The sequence below is a fragment of the Lissotriton vulgaris genome, chromosome 9 (assembly GCF_964263255.1).
Source record: "Lissotriton vulgaris chromosome 9, aLisVul1.2, whole genome shotgun sequence".
NCBI classification, from domain to species: Eukaryota; Metazoa; Chordata; class Amphibia; order Caudata; family Salamandridae; genus Lissotriton; species Lissotriton vulgaris.
Window position 1 is genome coordinate 540,491,947 of NC_141697.1, and position 20,503 is coordinate 540,512,449.

At 43.6% G+C, this 20,503-nt stretch overlaps 10 non-coding genes across 10 annotated transcripts; all 10 read right to left on the reverse strand.

The window, feature by feature from the left end:
* Positions 1-579: 579 nt before the first annotated feature.
* TRNAG-CCC (transfer RNA glycine (anticodon CCC)) lies at positions 580-651 on the reverse strand. Its single transcript has one exon. It is a non-coding gene; the product is annotated as a tRNA-Gly (tRNA).
* Positions 652-2,186: 1,535 nt separating this feature from the next.
* Positions 2,187-2,258, reverse strand: TRNAG-UCC (transfer RNA glycine (anticodon UCC)). Its single transcript has one exon. It is a non-coding gene; the product is annotated as a tRNA-Gly (tRNA).
* A 1,513-nt stretch (positions 2,259-3,771) lies between these two features.
* On the reverse strand, positions 3,772-3,843 carry TRNAG-CCC (transfer RNA glycine (anticodon CCC)). Its single transcript has one exon. It is a non-coding gene; the product is annotated as a tRNA-Gly (tRNA).
* A 1,529-nt stretch (positions 3,844-5,372) lies between these two features.
* Positions 5,373-5,444, reverse strand: TRNAG-UCC (transfer RNA glycine (anticodon UCC)). The gene has a single exon. It is a non-coding gene; the product is annotated as a tRNA-Gly (tRNA).
* Positions 5,445-8,573: 3,129 nt separating this feature from the next.
* TRNAG-UCC (transfer RNA glycine (anticodon UCC)) lies at positions 8,574-8,645 on the reverse strand. Its single transcript has one exon. It is a non-coding gene; the product is annotated as a tRNA-Gly (tRNA).
* Positions 8,646-11,764: 3,119 nt separating this feature from the next.
* On the reverse strand, positions 11,765-11,836 carry TRNAG-UCC (transfer RNA glycine (anticodon UCC)). The gene has a single exon. It is a non-coding gene; the product is annotated as a tRNA-Gly (tRNA).
* Positions 11,837-13,358: 1,522 nt separating this feature from the next.
* TRNAG-CCC (transfer RNA glycine (anticodon CCC)) lies at positions 13,359-13,430 on the reverse strand. The gene has a single exon. It is a non-coding gene; the product is annotated as a tRNA-Gly (tRNA).
* Positions 13,431-14,963: 1,533 nt separating this feature from the next.
* Positions 14,964-15,035, reverse strand: TRNAG-UCC (transfer RNA glycine (anticodon UCC)). Its single transcript has one exon. It is a non-coding gene; the product is annotated as a tRNA-Gly (tRNA).
* Positions 15,036-16,548: 1,513 nt separating this feature from the next.
* On the reverse strand, positions 16,549-16,620 carry TRNAG-CCC (transfer RNA glycine (anticodon CCC)). Its single transcript has one exon. It is a non-coding gene; the product is annotated as a tRNA-Gly (tRNA).
* A 1,533-nt stretch (positions 16,621-18,153) lies between these two features.
* Positions 18,154-18,225, reverse strand: TRNAG-UCC (transfer RNA glycine (anticodon UCC)). The gene has a single exon. It is a non-coding gene; the product is annotated as a tRNA-Gly (tRNA).
* Between the last annotated feature and the right edge of the window lie 2,278 nt (positions 18,226-20,503).

A 20,503-nucleotide genomic window follows, 5' to 3' on the forward strand; every position in this document is an offset into this window, starting at 1 on the left:
GTTTGGGAGCGTTCGGGACGTGAGTGGACGTTGGACAGGAAACTATGCGAATATGAAGCCTCCAACATTCCTGCTTCAGTGAGTGGTTCTTTCCATGGACATCTGACTCTTGGATTCCTCTCAACTTGCCTTCTGATAAAACATTTTGTGAGCAGCAGTTTCCTTCGACAGCTACAAGGTGGCGCTACATTCAGGTGAGAGCACAAGTATGCACAAAATGTTAGGGACTTTTGCCAGATTTATCGGTGGATCTTGCATATTTTTTCAGAGGCTAGATATTGCCTAGAAATGCTTTTTAACATAGAGATGCTGGAGTTACAATGTCTGGTCGGGCCTCAGCCCTTCCATTGTTTGCCCACTGTAACAAATTTATTACCAGCACATGTGTGTTGTGACTCTGCTTTATGAAACTTATCATATATTAGGACAATGTATGTAGCAGAAGGTGCGATTGAGATGTTTGCCCACGTATTTGTTTATTTTTTTATATATGGCTGATTAATCTGTTCGTGAAATTTCCATTTTGTGACATGTTGCATTACAATATATCCTGCTTGCAGAATATATAAGTATTTTCAGTGCGTTGGCCGGGAATCGAACCCGGGTCAACTGCTTGGGAAGCAGCTATGCTCACCACTATACCACCAACGCCCTCTGATGTGTTAGCTCTCGGTTCTAAATATTACGTTGCAGAAATCAATGACTATCTTGCACCAGCTTCAATGGTGCATTTGGTTTAGATACCAACATGAGAAGCAGTAGAACGTTTTTTGCAGAGGGTAAGGAACTGGGGATTGAAACCAAGGACAAAGTTGTGCAGAAGAGAAGAAATGAAAAGCAACAGTACAAATAGTAGAAATGAGCATATATAGGCAGCATGGGAAGCAAAGCAGGGAAGAGAAAGAGAACATTCCATGAAATGCCCAGGAGATAGATAAGAGCAGAACAAAAAGGGAAGAATGAAATTCAAAGCATGCCCAGAAAGTTGTGTGAAGCTCCCACCAGTCAGTCATTTATGGTTATAATTGTGTGTCTTTACTTTCAAAGTACAGGGTTGTACCTTTCACGATCACTCTTGTATTACACAGACACGAATAGTTGAGAAGTCTTTTCTCACATAGCTGGCACAAGCTTGCACTTTTCCTTTCTGGCTATGTGGAAATGACAGCTTGGTCCTTGGAAGGAAAATCAAGCAAAATTAGCAGAGGATGGTTTCGATCCATCGACCTCTGGGTTATGGGCCCAGCACGCTTCCGCTGCGCCACTCTGCTCCTTTGTGAAAGTGTTCTCTTTATGCAGATGAGGAGGCATTCAGAGAAGTGACGTGGGATTGGTCGGGCTCTCACCTCATTTGCCTAAGTATATCGCAAGGCATGCTGGGTGCAGAAAATCTTTATCTTCCCCTCTCACAATCAGTCACAACTGAAAGTCCAGACCCTCTTAGGCACTAGCCGTTTCAGGCCTTTAACAAGACAACAGCTCTCTGACGCTCTCTGTCTCTCTCTCTCTCTCTGTGATCCTAGTGCTTGCATGCTCAGTATTTGGCTTTTCCTGGGAGCCAGAGATCTACCCGGTGAGGGCTTGCCGGTATAAGGCTTTAGAGCGTTTGGGAGCGTTCGGTACATGAGAGGACGTTGGACTGGAAGCTATGCAAATTTGAAGCATCCAAACTTCCTGCTGCAGTCGGAGGCTCTTTCCATGGACATCTGCCTTTTGGATTCCTCTAAACTTGCCCTCTGATGAAACATTTTGTGAGCTGCAGTTACCTCCGACGGCTACAAGGTGGTGCTACATTCAGGTGAGGGCACAAGTATGCACAAAATGTTGGGGACTTTTGCCAGATTTATTGCTGGACCTTGCATATTTTTTTCAGAGGCTAAATATTGCCTAGGAAATGCTTTTTAACATAGAGATGCTGGAGTTAAAATGTCTGGTCGGGCCTCAGCCCTTTCATTGTCTGCCCACTGTAACATATTTTTTTACCAGTACATGTGAGTGGTGACTCTGCTTTATGAAACTTATCATATATTAGGACAATGAATATAGCAGAAGGGGCGATCGAAATGCTTGCCTACATATTTGTTTATTTTTTATATAATGGCTGATTAACCTCTTAATTATATTACCATTTTGTGAAATGTTGCTTTAAAATATATCCTGCTTGCAGAATATATAAGTATTTGTACTGCGTTGGCCGGGAATCGAACCCGGGTCAACTGCTTGGAAGGCAGCTATGCTCACCACTATACCACCAACGCCCTCTGATCTTTGTGCTCTCGGTTCTAAACATTAGGACCCTGAGTTCAATGACTATCATGCACCAGCTTCAATGGTGCATTTGGTTTAGATACCAACATGAAAAGCAATAGAAAGTTTTTGTAGAGGGTAAGGAACTGGGATTGAAACCAAGGACAAAGCTGTGCAGAAGAGAAGAATGGAAAGCAGCAATACAAATAATAGATATGAACACATAGAGGCAGCATGGGAAGCAAAGCAGGGAAGAGAAATAGAGAACATTCCATGAAATGCCCAGGAGATAGATAAGAGCAGAACAAAAAAGGGAAGAATGAAATTCAAAGCCTCCACATAAAAGTGTTTGAAGGTCCCACCAGTCATTCATGCTTATTATTGTGTGCCTTTACTTTCAAAGTACAGTGTGGAGCTTTTGACGATCCCTCTCTTGTATTTCAGCAGACACAGATAGTTGAGAAGTCTTTTCTCACATAGCTGGCACAAGCTTGCGCTTTTCCTTGCTGGTAGCGTGGAAATGACAGCTTGGTCCTTGGAAGTAAAATCAAGCAAAATTAGCAGAGGATGGTTTCGATCCATCGACCTCTGGGTTATGGGCCCAGCACGCTTCCGCTGCGCCACTCTGCTCCGTTGTGAAAGTGTTCTTTTTATGCAGATAAGGAGCATTAGGCAGAGTAGCATGGGATTGGTCTGGCTCTCACCTCATTTGCATAAGTATATCCCAAGGCATGCTGGGTGCAGAAAAACTTCATCTTCCCCTCTCACAATCAGTCATAACTGAAAGTCAGACACTCTTAGGCACTAGCCGTTTCAGGCCTTTATCAAGACAGTAGCTCTTGAACCATCTCTCTCTCGCTCTGTGATCCTAGCACTAGCATGCTCAGGATTTGGCTTTACCTTGGAGCCAGAGATATACCCGGTGAGGGCTTGCCCGGTGTGAGGCTTTTGAGCGTTTGGGAGCGTTGTGGACGTTGGACAGGAAACTATGCGAATATGAAGCCTCCAACATTCCTGCTTCAGTGAGTGGTTCTTTCCATGGACATCTGACTCTTGGATTCCTCTCAACTTGCCTTCTGATAAAACATTTTGTGAGCAGCAGTTTCCTTCGACAGCTACAAGGTGGCGCTACATTCAGGTGAGAGCACAAGTATGCACAAAATGTTAGGGACTTTTGCCAGATTTATCGGTGGATCTTGCATATTTTTTTCAGAGGCTAGATATTGCCTAGAAATGCTTTTTAACATAGAGATGCTGGAGTTACAATGTCTGGTCGGGCCTCAGCCCTTCCATTGTTTGCCCACTGTAACAAATTTATTACCAGCACATGTGTGTTGTGACTCTGCTTTATGAAACTTATCATATATTAGGACAATGTATGTAGCAGAAGGTGCGATTGAGATGTTTGCCCACGTATTTGTTTATTTTTTTATATATGGCTGATTAATCTGTTTGTGAAATTTCCATTTTGTGACATGTTGCATTACAATATATCCTGCTTGCAGAATATATAAGTATTTTCAGTGCGTTGGCCGGGAATCGAACCCGGGTCAACTGCTTGGGAAGCAGCTATGCTCACCACTATACCACCAACGCCCTCTGATGTGTTAGCTCTCGGTTCTAAATATTACGTTGCAGAAATCAATGACTATCTTGCACCAGCTTCAATGGTGCATTTGGTTTAGATACCAACATGAGAAGCAGTAGAACGTTTTTTGCAGAGGGTAAGGAACTGGGGATTGAAACCAAGGACAAAGTTGTGCAGAAGAGAAGAAATGAAAAGCAACAGTACAAATAGTAGAAATGAGCATATATAGGCAGCATGGGAAGCAAAGCAGGGAAGAGAAAGAGAACATTCCATGAAATGCCCAGGAGATAGATAAGAGCAGAACAAAAAGGGAAGAATGAAATTCAAAGCATGCCCAGAAAGTTGTGTGAAGCTCCCACCAGTCATTTATGGTTATAATTGTGTGTCTTTACTTTCAAAGTACAGGGTTGTACCTTTCACGATCACTCTTGTATTACACAGACACGAATAGTTGAGAAGTCTTTTCTCACATAGCTGGTACAAGCTTGCACTTTTCCTTTCTGGCTATGTGGAAATGACAGCTTGGTCCTTGGAAGGAAAATCAAGCAAAATTAGCAGAGGATGGTTTCGATCCATCGACCTCTGGGTTATGGGCCCAGCACGCTTCCGCTGCGCCACTCTGCTCCTTTGTGAAAGTGTTCTGTTTATGCAGATGAGGAGGCATTCAGAGAAGTGACGTGGGATTGGTCGGGCTCTCACCTCATTTGCCTAAGTATATCGCAAGGCATGCTGGGTGCAGAAAATCTTTATCTTCCCCTCTCACAATCAGTCACAACTGAAAGTCCAGACCCTCTTATTCACTAGCCGTTTCAGGCCTTTAACAAGACAACAGCTCTCCGACGCTCTCTGTCTCTCTCTCTCTCTGTGATCCTAGTGCTTGCATGCTCAGTATTTGGCTTTACCTGGGAGCCAGAGATCTACCCGGTGAGGGCTTGCCGGTATAAGGCTTTAGAGCGTTTGGGAGCGTTTGGTACATGAGAGGACGTTGGACTGGAAGCTATGCAAATTTGAAGCATCCAAACTTCCTGCTGCAGTCGGAGGCTCTTTCCATGGACATCTGCCTTTTGGATTCCTCTAAACTTGCCCTCTGATGAAACATTTTGTGAGCTGCAGTTACCTCCGACGGCTACAAGGTGGTGCTACATTCAGGTGAGGGCACAAGTATGCACAAAATGTTGGGGACTTTTGCCAGATTTATTGCTGGATCTTGCATATTTTTTTCAGAGGCTAAATATTGCCTAGGAAATGCTTTTTAACATAGAGATGCTGGAGTTAAAATGTCTGGTCGGGCCTCAGCCCTTTCATTGTCTGCCCACTGTAACATATTTTTTTACCAGTACATGTGAGTGGTGACTCTGCTTTATGAAACTTATCATATATTAGGACAATGAATATAGCAGAAGGGGCGATCGAAATGCTTGCCTACATATTTGTTTATTTTTTATATAATGGCTGATTAACCTCTTAATTATATTACCATTTTGTGAAATGTTGCTTTAAAATATATCCTGCTTGCAGAATATATAAGTATTTGTACTGCGTTGGCCGGGAATCGAACCCGGGTCAACTGCTTGGAAGGCAGCTATGCTCACCACTATACCACCAACGCCCTCTGATCTTTGCGCTCTCGGTTCTAAACATTAGGACCCTGAGTTCAATGACTATCATGCACCAGCTTCAATGGTGCATTTGGTTTAGATACCAACATGAAAAGCAATAGAAAGTTTTTGTAGAGGGTAAGGAACTGGGATTGAAACCAAGGACAAAGCTGTGCAGAAGAGAAGAATGGAAAGCAGCAATACAAATAATAGATATGAACACATAGAGGCAGCATGGGAAGCAAAGCAGGGAAGAGAAATAGAGAACATTCCATGAAATGCCCAGGAGATAGATAAGAGCAGAACAAAAAAGGGAAGAATGAAATTCAAAGCCTCCACATAAAAGTGTTTGAAGGTCCCACCAGTCATTCATGCTTATTATTGTGTGCCTTTACTTTCAAAGTACAGTGTGGAGCTTTTGACGATCCCTCTCTTGTATTTCAGCAGACACAGATAGTTGAGAAGTCTTTTCTCACATAGCTGGCACAAGCTTGCGCTTTTCCTTGCTGGTAGCGTGGAAATGACAGCTTGGTCCTTGGAAGTAAAATCAAGCAAAATTAGCAGAGGATGGTTTCGATCCATCGACCTCTGGGTTATGGGCCCAGCACGCTTCCGCTGCGCCACTCTGCTCCGTTGTGAAAGTGTTCTTTTTATGCAGATAAGGAGCATTAGGCAGAGTAGCATGGGATTGGTCTGGCTCTCACCTCATTTGCATAAGTATATCCCAAGGCATGCTGGGTGCAGAAAAACTTCATCTTCCCCTCTCACAATCAGTAATAACTGAAAGTCAGACACTCTTAGGCACTAGCCGTTTCAGGCCTTTATCAAGACAGTAGCTCTTGAACCATCTCTCTCTCGCTCTGTGATCCTAGCACTAGCATGCTCAGGATTTGGCTTTACCTTGGAGCCAGAGATATACCCGGTGAGGGCTTGCCTGGTGTGAGGCTTTTGAGCGTTTGGGAGCGTTCGGGACGTGAGTGGACGTTGGACAGGAAACTATGCGAATATGAAGCCTCCAACATTCCTGCTTCAGTGAGTGGTTCTTTCCATGGACATCTGACTCTTGGATTCCTCTCAACTTGCCTTCTGATAAAACATTTTGTGAGCAGCAGTTTCCTTCGACAGCTACAAGGTGGCGCTACATTCAGGTGAGAGCACAAGTATGCACAAAATGTTAGGGACTTTTGCCAGATTTATCGGTGGATCTTGCATATTTTTTCAGAGGCTAGATATTGCCTAGAAATGCTTTTTAACATAGAGATGCTGGAGTTACAATGTCTGGTCGGGCCTCAGCCCTTCCATTGTTTGCCCACTGTAACAAATTTATTACCAGCACATGTGTGTTGTGACTCTGCTTTATGAAACTTATCATATATTAGGACAATGTATGTAGCAGAAGGTGCGATTGAGATGTTTGCCCACGTATTTGTTTATTTTTTTATATATGGCTGATTAATCTGTTCGTGAAATTTCCATTTTGTGACATGTTGCATTACAATATATCCTGCTTGCAGAATATATAAGTATTTTCAGTGCGTTGGCTGGGAATCGAACCCGGGTCAACTGCTTGGGAAGCAGCTATGCTCACCACTATACCACCAACGCCCTCTGATGTGTTAGCTCTCGGTTCTAAATATTACGTTGCAGAAATCAATGACTATCTTGCACCAGCTTCAATGGTGCATTTGGTTTAGATACCAACATGAGAAGCAGTAGAACGTTTTTTGCAGAGGGTAAGGAACTGGGGATTGAAACCAAGGACAAAGTTGTGCAGAAGAGAAGAAATGAAAAGCAACAGTACAAATAGTAGAAATGAGCATATATAGGCAGCATGGGAAGCAAAGCAGGGAAGAGAAAGAGAACATTCCATGAAATGCCCAGGAGATAGATAAGAGCAGAACAAAAAGGGAAGAATGAAATTCAAAGCATGCCCAGAAAGTTGTGTGAAGCTCCCACCAGTCAGTCATTTATGGTTATAATTGTGTGTCTTTACTTTCAAAGTACAGGGTTGTACCTTTCACGATCACTCTTGTATTACACAGACACGAATAGTTGAGAAGTCTTTTCTCACATAGCTGGCACAAGCTTGCACTTTTCCTTTCTGGCTATGTGGAAATGACAGCTTGGTCCTTGGAAGGAAAATCAAGCAAAATTAGCAGAGGATGGTTTCGATCCATCGACCTCTGGGTTATGGGCCCAGCACGCTTCCGCTGCGCCACTCTGCTCCTTTGTGAAAGTGTTCTCTTTATGCAGATGAGGAGGCATTCAGAGAAGTGACGTGGGATTGGTCGGGCTCTCACCTCATTTGCCTAAGTATATCGCAAGGCATGCTGGGTGCAGAAAATCTTTATCTTCCCCTCTCACAATCAGTCACAACTGAAAGTCCAGACCCTCTTAGGCACTAGCCGTTTCAGGCCTTTAACAAGACAACAGCTCTCTGACGCTCTCTGTCTCTCTCTCTCTCTCTGTGATCCTAGTGCTTGCATGCTCAGTATTTGGCTTTTCCTGGGAGCCAGAGATCTACCCGGTGAGGGCTTGCCGGTATAAGGCTTTAGAGCGTTTGGGAGCGTTCGGTACATGAGAGGACGTTGGACTGGAAGCTATGCAAATTTGAAGCATCCAAACTTCCTGCTGCAGTCGGAGGCTCTTTCCATGGACATCTGCCTTTTGGATTCCTCTAAACTTGCCCTCTGATGAAACATTTTGTGAGCTGCAGTTACCTCCGACGGCTACAAGGTGGTGCTACATTCAGGTGAGGGCACAAGTATGCACAAAATGTTGGGGACTTTTGCCAGATTTATTGCTGGACCTTGCATATTTTTTTCAGAGGCTAAATATTGCCTAGGAAATGCTTTTTAACATAGAGATGCTGGAGTTAAAATGTCTGGTCGGGCCTCAGCCCTTTCATTGTCTGCCCACTGTAACATATTTTTTTACCAGTACATGTGAGTGGTGACTCTGCTTTATGAAACTTATCATATATTAGGACAATGAATATAGCAGAAGGGGCGATCGAAATGCTTGCCTACATATTTGTTTATTTTTTATATAATGGCTGATTAACCTCTTAATTATATTACCATTTTGTGAAATGTTGCTTTAAAATATATCCTGCTTGCAGAATATATAAGTATTTGTACTGCGTTGGCCGGGAATCGAACCCGGGTCAACTGCTTGGAAGGCAGCTATGCTCACCACTATACCACCAACGCCCTCTGATCTTTGCGCTCTCGGTTCTAAACATTAGGACCCTGAGTTCAATGACTATCATGCACCAGCTTCAATGGTGCATTTGGTTTAGATACCAACATGAAAAGCAATAGAAAGTTTTTGTAGAGGGTAAGGAACTGGGATTGAAACCAAGGACAAAGCTGTGCAGAAGAGAAGAATGGAAAGCAGCAATACAAATAATAGATATGAACACATAGAGGCAGCATGGGAAGCAAAGCAGGGAAGAGAAATAGAGAACATTCCATGAAATGCCCAGGAGATAGATAAGAGCAGAACAAAAAAGGGAAGAATGAAATTCAAAGCCTCCACATAAAAGTGTTTGAAGGTCCCACCAGTCATTCATGCTTATTATTGTGTGCCTTTACTTTCAAAGTACAGTGTGGAGCTTTTGACGATCCCTCTCTTGTATTTCAGCAGACACAGATAGTTGAGAAGTCTTTTCTCACATAGCTGGCACAAGCTTGCGCTTTTCCTTGCTGGTAGCGTGGAAATGACAGCTTGGTCCTTGGAAGTAAAATCAAGCAAAATTAGCAGAGGATGGTTTCGATCCATCGACCTCTGGGTTATGGGCCCAGCACGCTTCCGCTGCGCCACTCTGCTCCGTTGTGAAAGTGTTCTTTTTATGCAGATAAGGAGCATTAGGCAGAGTAGCATGGGATTGGTCTGGCTCTCACCTCATTTGCATAAGTATATCCCAAGGCATGCTGGGTGCAGAAAAACTTCATCTTCCCCTCTCACAATCAGTAATAACTGAAAGTCAGACACTCTTAGGCACTAGCCGTTTCAGGCCTTTATCAAGACAGTAGCTCTTGAACCATCTCTCTCTCGCTCTGTGATCCTAGCACTAGCATGCTCAGGATTTGGCTTTAACTTGGAGCCAGAGATATACCCGGTGAGGGCTTGCCCGGTGTGAGGCTTTTGAGCGTTCGGGACGTGAGTGGACGTTGGACAGGAAACTATGCGAATATGAAGCCTCCAACATTCCTGCTTCAGTGAGTGGTTCTTTCCATGGACATCTGACTCTTGGATTCCTCTCAACTTGCCTTCTGATAAAACATTTTGTGAGCAGCAGTTTCCTTCGACAGCTACAAGGTGGCGCTACATTCAGGTGAGAGCACAAGTATGCACAAAATGTTAGGGACTTTTGCCAGATTTATCGGTGGATCTTGCATATTTTTTCAGAGGCTAGATATTGCCTAGAAATGCTTTTTAACATAGAGATGCTGGAGTTACAATGTCTGGTCGGGCCTCAGCCCTTCCATTGTTTGCCCACTGTAACAAATTTATTACCAGCACATGTGTGTTGTGACTCTGCTTTATGAAACTTATCATATATTAGGACAATGTATGTAGCAGAAGGTGCGATTGAGATGTTTGCCCACGTATTTGTTTATTTTTTTATATATGGCTGATTAATCTGTTCGTGAAATTTCCATTTTGTGACATGTTGCATTACAATATATCCTGCTTGCAGAATATATAAGTATTTTCAGTGCGTTGGCTGGGAATCGAACCCGGGTCAACTGCTTGGGAAGCAGCTATGCTCACCACTATACCACCAACGCCCTCTGATGTGTTAGCTCTCGGTTCTAAATATTACGTTGCAGAAATCAATGACTATCTTGCACCAGCTTCAATGGTGCATTTGGTTTAGATACCAACATGAGAAGCAGTAGAACGTTTTTTGCAGAGGGTAAGGAACTGGGGATTGAAACCAAGGACAAAGTTGTGCAGAAGAGAAGAAATGAAAAGCAACAGTACAAATAGTAGAAATGAGCATATATAGGCAGCATGGGAAGCAAAGCAGGGAAGAGAAAGAGAACATTCCATGAAATGCCCAGGAGATAGATAAGAGCAGAACAAAAAGGGAAGAATGAAATTCAAAGCATGCCCAGAAAGTTGTGTGAAGCTCCCACCAGTCAGTCATTTATGGTTATAATTGTGTGTCTTTACTTTCAAAGTACAGGGTTGTACCTTTCACGATCACTCTTGTATTACACAGACACGAATAGTTGAGAAGTCTTTTCTCACATAGCTGGCACAAGCTTGCACTTTTCCTTTCTGGCTATGTGGAAATGACAGCTTGGTCCTTGGAAGGAAAATCAAGCAAAATTAGCAGAGGATGGTTTCGATCCATCGACCTCTGGGTTATGGGCCCAGCACGCTTCCGCTGCGCCACTCTGCTCCTTTGTGAAAGTGTTCTCTTTATGCAGATGAGGAGGCATTCAGAGAAGTGACGTGGGATTGGTCGGGCTCTCACCTCATTTGCCTAAGTATATCGCAAGGCATGCTGGGTGCAGAAAATCTTTATCTTCCCCTCTCACAATCAGTCACAACTGAAAGTCCAGACCCTCTTAGGCACTAGCCGTTTCAGGCCTTTAACAAGACAACAGCTCTCTGACGCTCTCTGTCTCTCTCTCTCTCTCTGTGATCCTAGTGCTTGCATGCTCAGTATTTGGCTTTTCCTGGGAGCCAGAGATCTACCCGGTGAGGGCTTGCCGGTATAAGGCTTTAGAGCGTTTGGGAGCGTTCGGTACATGAGAGGACGTTGGACTGGAAGCTATGCAAATTTGAAGCATCCAAACTTCCTGCTGCAGTCGGAGGCTCTTTCCATGGACATCTGCCTTTTGGATTCCTCTAAACTTGCCCTCTGATGAAACATTTTGTGAGCTGCAGTTACCTCCGACGGCTACAAGGTGGTGCTACATTCAGGTGAGGGCACAAGTATGCACAAAATGTTGGGGACTTTTGCCAGATTTATTGCTGGACCTTGCATATTTTTTTCAGAGGCTAAATATTGCCTAGGAAATGCTTTTTAACATAGAGATGCTGGAGTTAAAATGTCTGGTCGGGCCTCAGCCCTTTCATTGTCTGCCCACTGTAACATATTTTTTTACCAGTACATGTGAGTGGTGACTCTGCTTTATGAAACTTATCATATATTAGGACAATGAATATAGCAGAAGGGGCGATCGAAATGCTTGCCTACATATTTGTTTATTTTTTATATAATGGCTGATTAACCTCTTAATTATATTACCATTTTGTGAAATGTTGCTTTAAAATATATCCTGCTTGCAGAATATATAAGTATTTGTACTGCGTTGGCCGGGAATCGAACCCGGGTCAACTGCTTGGAAGGCAGCTATGCTCACCACTATACCACCAACGCCCTCTGATCTTTGTGCTCTCGGTTCTAAACATTAGGACCCTGAGTTCAATGACTATCATGCACCAGCTTCAATGGTGCATTTGGTTTAGATACCAACATGAAAAGCAATAGAAAGTTTTTGTAGAGGGTAAGGAACTGGGATTGAAACCAAGGACAAAGCTGTGCAGAAGAGAAGAATGGAAAGCAGCAATACAAATAATAGATATGAACACATAGAGGCAGCATGGGAAGCAAAGCAGGGAAGAGAAATAGAGAACATTCCATGAAATGCCCAGGAGATAGATAAGAGCAGAACAAAAAAGGGAAGAATGAAATTCAAAGCCTCCACATAAAAGTGTTTGAAGGTCCCACCAGTCATTCATGCTTATTATTGTGTGCCTTTACTTTCAAAGTACAGTGTGGAGCTTTTGACGATCCCTCTCTTGTATTTCAGCAGACACAGATAGTTGAGAAGTCTTTTCTCACATAGCTGGCACAAGCTTGCGCTTTTCCTTGCTGGTAGCGTGGAAATGACAGCTTGGTCCTTGGAAGTAAAATCAAGCAAAATTAGCAGAGGATGGTTTCGATCCATCGACCTCTGGGTTATGGGCCCAGCACGCTTCCGCTGCGCCACTCTGCTCCGTTGTGAAAGTGTTCTTTTTATGCAGATAAGGAGCATTAGGCAGAGTAGCATGGGATTGGTCTGGCTCTCACCTCATTTGCATAAGTATATCCCAAGGCATGCTGGGTGCAGAAAAACTTCATCTTCCCCTCTCACAATCAGTCATAACTGAAAGTCAGACACTCTTAGGCACTAGCCGTTTCAGGCCTTTATCAAGACAGTAGCTCTTGAACCATCTCTCTCTCGCTCTGTGATCCTAGCACTAGCATGCTCAGGATTTGGCTTTACCTTGGAGCCAGAGATATACCCGGTGAGGGCTTGCCCGGTGTGAGGCTTTTGAGCGTTTGGGAGCGTTCGGGACGTGAGTGGACGTTGGACAGGAAACTATGCGAATATGAAGCCTCCAACATTCCTGCTTCAGTGAGTGGTTCTTTCCATGGACATCTGACTCTTGGATTCCTCTCAACTTGCCTTCTGATAAAACATTTTGTGAGCAGCAGTTTCCTTCGACAGCTACAAGGTGGCGCTACATTCAGGTGAGAGCACAAGTATGCACAAAATGTTAGGGACTTTTGCCAGATTTATCGGTGGATCTTGCATATTTTTTCAGAGGCTAGATATTGCCTAGAAATGCTTTTTAACATAGAGATGCTGGAGTTACAATGTCTGGTCGGGCCTCAGCCCTTCCATTGTTTGCCCACTGTAACAAATTTATTACCAGCACATGTGTGTTGTGACTCTGCTTTATGAAACTTATCATATATTAGGACAATGTATGTAGCAGAAGGTGCGATTGAGATGTTTGCCCACGTATTTGTTTATTTTTTTATATATGGCTGATTAATCTGTTCGTGAAATTTCCATTTTGTGACATGTTGCATTACAATATATCCTGCTTGCAGAATATATAAGTATTTTCAGTGCGTTGGCCGGGAATCGAACCCGGGTCAACTGCTTGGGAAGCAGCTATGCTCACCACTATACCACCAACGCCCTCTGATGTGTTAGCTCTCGGTTCTAAATATTACGTTGCAGAAATCAATGACTATCTTGCACCAGCTTCAATGGTGCATTTGGTTTAGATACCAACATGAGAAGCAGTAGAACGTTTTTTGCAGAGGGTAAGGAACTGGGGATTGAAACCAAGGACAAAGTTGTGCAGAAGAGAAGAAATGAAAAGCAACAGTACAAATAGTAGAAATGAGCATATATAGGCAGCATGGGAAGCAAAGCAGGGAAGAGAAAGAGAACATTCCATGAAATGCCCAGGAGATATATAAGAGCAGAACAAAAAGGGAAGAATGAAATTCAAAGCATGCCCAGAAAGTTGTGTGAAGCTCCCACCAGTCAGTCATTTATGGTTATAATTGTGTGTCTTTACTTTCAAAGTACAGGGTTGTACCTTTCACGATCACTCTTGTATTACACAGACACGAATAGTTGAGAAGTCTTTTCTCACATAGCTGGCACAAGCTTGCACTTTTCCTTTCTGGCTATGTGGAAATGACAGCTTGGTCCTTGGAAGGAAAATCAAGCAAAATTAGCAGAGGATGGTTTCGATCCATCGACCTCTGGGTTATGGGCCCAGCACGCTTCCGCTGCGCCACTCTGCTCCTTTGTGAAAGTGTTCTCTTTATGCAGATGAGGAGGCATTCAGAGAAGTGACGTGGGATTGGTCGGGCTCTCACCTCATTTGCCTAAGTATATCGCAAGGCATGCTGGGTGCAGAAAATCTTTATCTTCCCCTCTCACAATCAGTCACAACTGAAAGTCCAGACCCTCTTAGGCACTAGCCGTTTCAGGCCTTTAACAAGACAACAGCTCTCCGACGCTCTCTGTCTCTCTCTCTCTCTGTGATCCTAGTGCTTGCATGCTCAGTATTTGGCTTTTCCTGGGAGCCAGAGATCTACCCGGCGAGGGCTTGCCGGTATAAGGCTTTAGAGCGTTTGGGAGCGTTCGGTACATGAGAGGACGTTGGACTGGAAGCTATGCAAATTTGAAGCATCCAAACTTCCTGCTGCAGTCGGAGGCTCTTTCCATGGACATCTGCCTTTTGGATTCCTCTAAACTTGCCCTCTGATGAAACATTTTGTGAGCTGCAGTTACCTCCGACGGCTACAAGGTGGTGCTACATTCAGGTGAGGGCACAAGTATGCACAAAATGTTGGGGACTTTTGCCAGATTTATTGCTGGACCTTGCATATTTTTTTCAGAGGCTAAATATTGCCTAGGAAATGCTTTTTAACATAGAGATGCTGGAGTTAAAATGTCTGGTCGGGCCTCAGCCCTTTCATTGTCTGCCCACTGTAACATATTTTTTTACCAGTACATGTGAGTGGTGACTCTGCTTTATGAAACTTATCATATATTAGGACAATGAATATAGCAGAAGGGGCGATCGAAATGCTTGCCTACATATTTGTTTATTTTTTATATAATGGCTGATTAACCTCTTAATTATATTACCATTTTGTGAAATGTTGCTTTAAAATATATCCTGCTTGCAGAATATATAAGTATTTGTACTGCGTTGGCCGGGAATCGAACCCGGGTCAACTGCTTGGAAGGCAGCTATGCTCACCACTATACCACCAACGCCCTCTGATCTTTGTGCTCTCGGTTCTAAACATTAGGACCCTGAGTTCAATGACTATCATGCACCAGCTTCAATGGTGCATTTGGTTTAGATACCAACATGAAAAGCAATAGAAAGTTTTTGTAGAGGGTAAGGAACTGGGATTGAAACCAAGGACAAAGCTGTGCAGAAGAGAAGAATGGAAAGCAGTAATACAAATAATAGATATGAACACATAGAGGCAGCATGGGAAGCAAAGCAGGGAAGAGAAATAGAGAACATTCCATGAAATGCCCAGGAGATAGATAAGAGCAGAACAAAAAAGGGAAGAATGAAATTCAAAGCCTCCACATAAAAGTGTTTGAAGGTCCCACCAGTCATTCATGCTTATTATTGTGTGCCTTTACTTTCAAAGTACAGTGTGGAGCTTTTGACGATCCCTCTCTTGTATTTCAGCAGACACAGATAGTTGAGAAGTCTTTTCTCACATAGCTGGCACAAGCTTGCGCTTTTCCTTGCTGGTAGCGTGGAAATGACAGCTTGGTCCTTGGAAGTAAAATCAAGCAAAATTAGCAGAGGATGGTTTCGATCCATCGACCTCTGGGTTATGGGCCCAGCACGCTTCCGCTGCGCCACTCTGCTCCGTTGTGAAAGTGTTCTTTTTATGCAGATAAGGAGCATTAGGCAGAGTAGCATGGGATTGGTCTGGCTCTCACCTCATTTGCATAAGTATATCCCAAGGCATGCTTGGGTGCAGAAAAACTTCATCTTCCCCTCTCACAATCAGTCATAACTGAAAGTCAGACACTCTTAGGCACTAGCCGTTTCAGGCCTTTATCAAGACAGTAGCTCTTGAACCATCTCTCTCTCGCTCTGTGATCCTAGCACTAGCATGCTCAGGATTTGGCTTTACCTTGGAGCCAGAGATATACCCGGTGAGGGCTTGCCCGGTGTGAGGCTTTTGAGCGTTCGGGACGTGAGTGGACGTTGGACAGGAAACTATGCGAATATGAAGCCTCCAACATTCCTGCTTCAGTGAGTGGTTCTTTCCATGGACATCTGACTCTTGGATTCCTCTCAACTTGCCTTCTGATAAAACATTTTGTGAGCAGCAGTTTCCTTCGACAGCTACAAGGTGGCGCTACATTCAGGTGAGAGCACAAGTATGCACAAAATGTTAGGGACTTTTGCCAGATTTATCGGTGGATCTTGCATATTTTTTCAGAGGCTAGATATTGCCTAGAAATGCTTTTTAACATAGAGATGCTGGAGTTACAATGTCTGGTCGGGCCTCAGCCCTTCCATTGTTTGCCCACTGTAACAAATTTATTACCAGCACATGTGTGTTGTGACTCTGCTTTATGAAACTTATCATATATTAGGACAATGTATGTAGCAGAAGGTGCGATTGAGATGTTTGCCCACGTATTTGTTTATTTTTTTATATATGGCTGATTAATCTGTTCGTGAAATTTCCATTTCGTGACATGTTGCATTACAATATATCCTGCTTGCAGAATATATAAGTATTTTCAGTGCGTTGGCCGGGAATCGAACCCGGGTCAACTGCTTGGGAAGCAGCTATGCTCACCACTATACCACCAACGCCCTCTGATGTGTTAGCTCTCGGTTCTAAATATTACGTTGCAGAAATCAATGACTATCTTGCACCAGCTTCAATGGTGCATTTGGTTTAGATACCAACATGAGAAGCAGTAGAACGTTTTTTGCAGAGGGTAAGGAACTGGGGATTGAAACCAAGGACAAAGTTGTGCAGAAGAGAAGAAATGAAAAGCAACAGTACAAATAGTAGAAATGAGCATATATAGGCAGCATGGGAAGCAAAGCAGGGAAGAGAAAGAGAACATTCCATGAAATGCCCAGGAGATATATAAGAGCAGAACAAAAAGGGAAGAATGAAATTCAAATCATGCCCAGAAAGTTGTGTGAAGCTCCCACCAGTCAGTCATTTATGGTTATAATTGTGTGTCTTTACTTTCAAAGTACAGGGTTGTACCTTTCACGATCACTCTTGTATTACACAGACACGAATAGTTGAGAAGTCTTTTCTCACATAGCTGGCACAAGCTTGCACTTTTCCTTTCTGGCTATGTGGAAATGACAGCTTGGTCCTTGGAAGGAAAATCAAGCAAAATTAGCAGAGGATGGTTTCGATCCATCGACCTCTGGGTTATGGGCCCAGCACGCTTCCGCTGCGCCACTCTGCTCCTTTGTGAAAGTGTTCTCTTTATGCAGATGAGGAGGCATTCAGAGAAGTGACGTGGGATTGGTCGGGCTCTCACCTCATTTGCCTAAGTATATCGCAAGGCATGCTGGGTGCAGAAAATCTTTATCTTCCCCTCTCACAATCAGTCACAACTGAAAGTCCAGACCCTCTTATTCACTAGCCGTTTCAGGCCTTTAACAAGACAACAGCTCTCCGACGCTCTCTGTCTCTCTCTCTCTCTGTGATCCTAGTGCTTGCATGCTCAGTATTTGGCTTTTCCTGGGAGCCAGAGATCTACCCGGTGAGGGCTTGCCGGTATAAGGCTTTAGAGCGTTTGGGAGCGTTCGGTACATGAGAGGACGTTGGACTGGAAGCTATGCAAATTTGAAGCATCCAAACTTCCTGCTGCAGTCGGAGGCTCTTTCCATGGACATCTGCCTTTTGGATTCCTCTAAACTTGCCCTCTGATGAAACATTTTGTGAGCTGCAGTTACCTCCGACGGCTACAAGGTGGTGCTACATTCAGGTGAGGGCACAAGTATGCACAAAATGTTGGGGACTTTTGCCAGATTTATTGCTGGATCTTGCATATTTTTTTCAGAGGCTAAATATTGCCTAGGAAATGCTTTTTAACATAGAGATGCTGGAGTTAAAATGTCTGGTCGGGCCTCAGCCCTTTCATTGTCTGCCCACTGTAACATATTTTTTTACCAGTACATGTGAGTGGTGACTCTGCTTTATGAAACTTATCATATATTAGGACAATGAATATAGCAGAAGGGGCGATCGAAATGCTTGCCTACATATTTGTTTATTTTTTATATAATGGCTGATTAACCTCTTAATTATATTACCATTTTGTGAAATGTTGCTTTAAAATATATCCTGCTTGCAGAATATATAAGTATTTGTACTGCGTTGGCCGGGAATCGAACCCGGGTCAACTGCTTGGAAGGCAGCTATGCTCACCACTATACCACCAACGCCCTCTGATCTTTGCGCTCTCGGTTCTAAACATTAGGACCCTGAGTTCAATGACTATCATGCACCAGCTTCAATGGTGCATTTGGTTTAGATACCAACATGAAAAGCAATAGAAAGTTTTTGTAGAGGGTAAGGAACTGGGATTGAAACCAAGGACAAAGCTGTGCAGAAGAGAAGAATGGAAAGCAGCAATACAAATAATAGATATGAACACATAGAGGCAGCATGGGAAGCAAAGCAGGGAAGAGAAATAGAGAACATTCCATGAAATGCCCAGGAGATAGATAAGAGCAGAACAAAAAAGGGAAGAATGAAATTCAAAGCCTCCACATAAAAGTGTTTGAAGGTCCCACCAGTCATTCATGCTTATTATTGTGTGCCTTTACTTTCAAAGTACAGTGTGGAGCCTTTGACGATCCCTCTCTTGTATTTCAGCAGACACAGATAGTTGAGAAGTCTTTTCTCACATAGCTGGCACAAGCTTGCGCTTTTCCTTGCTGGTAGCGTGGAAATGACAGCTTGGTCCTTGGAAGTAAAATCAAGCAAAATTAGCAGAGGATGGTTTCGCTCCATCGACCTCTGGGTTATGGGCCCAGCACGCTTCCGCTGCGCCACTCTGCTCCGTTGTGAAAGTGTTCTTTTTATGCAGATAAGGAGCATTAGGCAGAGTAGCATGGGATTGGTCTGGCTCTCACCTCATTTGCATAAGTATATCCCAAGGCATGCTGGGTGCAGAAAAACTTCATCTTCCCCTCTCACAATCAGTCATAACTGAAAGTCAGACACTCTTAGGCACTAGCCGTTTCAGGCCTTTATCAAGACAGTAGCTCTTGAACCATCTCTCTCTCGCTCTGTGATCCTAGCACTAGCATGCTCAGGATTTGGCTTTACCTTGGAGCCAGAGATATACCCGGTGAGGGCTTGCCCGGTGTGAGGCTTTTGAGCGTTTGGGAGCGTTGTGGACGTTGGACAGGAAACTATGCGAATATGAAGCCTCCAACATTCCTGCTTCAGTGAGTGGTTCTTTCCATGGACATCTGACTCTTGGATTCCTCTCAACTTGCCTTCTGATAAAACATTTTGTGAGCAGCAGTTTCCTTCGACAGCTACAAGGTGGCGCTACATTCAGGTGAGAGCACAAGTATGCACAAAATGTTAGGGACTTTTGCCAGATTTATCGGTGGATCTTGCATATTTTTTTCAGAGGCTAGATATTGCCTAGAAATGCTTTTTAACATAGAGATGCTGGAGTTACAATGTCTGGTCGGGCCTCAGCCCTTCCATTGTTTGCCCACTGTAACAAATTTATTACCAGCACATGTGTGTTGTGACTCTGCTTTATGAAACTTATCATATATTAGGACAATGTATGTAGCAGAAGGTGCGATTGAGATGTTTGCCCACGTATTTGTTTATTTTTTTATATATGGCTGATTAATCTGTTCGTGAAATTTCCATTTTGTGACATGTTGCATTACAATATATCCTGCTTGCAGAATATATAAGTATTTTCAGTGCGTTGGCCGGGAATCGAACCCGGGTCAAGTGCTTGGGAAGCAGCTATGCTCACCACTATACCACCAACACCCTCTGATGTGTTAGCTCTCGGTTCTAAATATTACGTTGCAGAAATCAATGACTATCTTGCACCAGCTTCAATGGTGCATTTGGTTTAGATACCAACATGAGAAGCAGTAGAACGTTTTTTGCAGAGGGTAAGGAACTGGGGATTGAAACCAAGGACAAAGTTGTGCAGAAGAGAAGAAATGAAAAGCAACAGTACAAATAGTAGAAATGAGCATATATAGGCAGCATGGGAAGCAAAGCAGGGAAGAGAAAGAGAACATTCCATGAAATGCCCAGGAGATAGATAAGAGCAGAACAAAAAGGGAAGAATGAAATTCAAAGCATGCCCAGAAAGTTGTGTGAAGCTCCCACCAGTCATTTATGGTTATAATTGTGTGTCTTTACTTTCAAAGTACAGGGTTGTACCTTTCACGATCACTCTTGTATTACACAGACACGAATAGTTGAGAAGTCTTTTCTCACATAGCTGGTACAAGCTTGCACTTTTCCTTTCTGGCTATGTGGAAATGACAGCTTGGTCCTTGGAAGGAAAATCAAGCAAAATTAGCAGAGGATGGTTTCGATCCATCGACCTCTGGGTTAAGGGCCCAGCACGCTTCCGCTGCGCCACTCTGCTCCTTTGTGAAAGTGTTCTGTTTATGCAGATGAGGAGGCATTCAGAGAAGTGACGTGGGATTGGTCGGGCTCTCACCT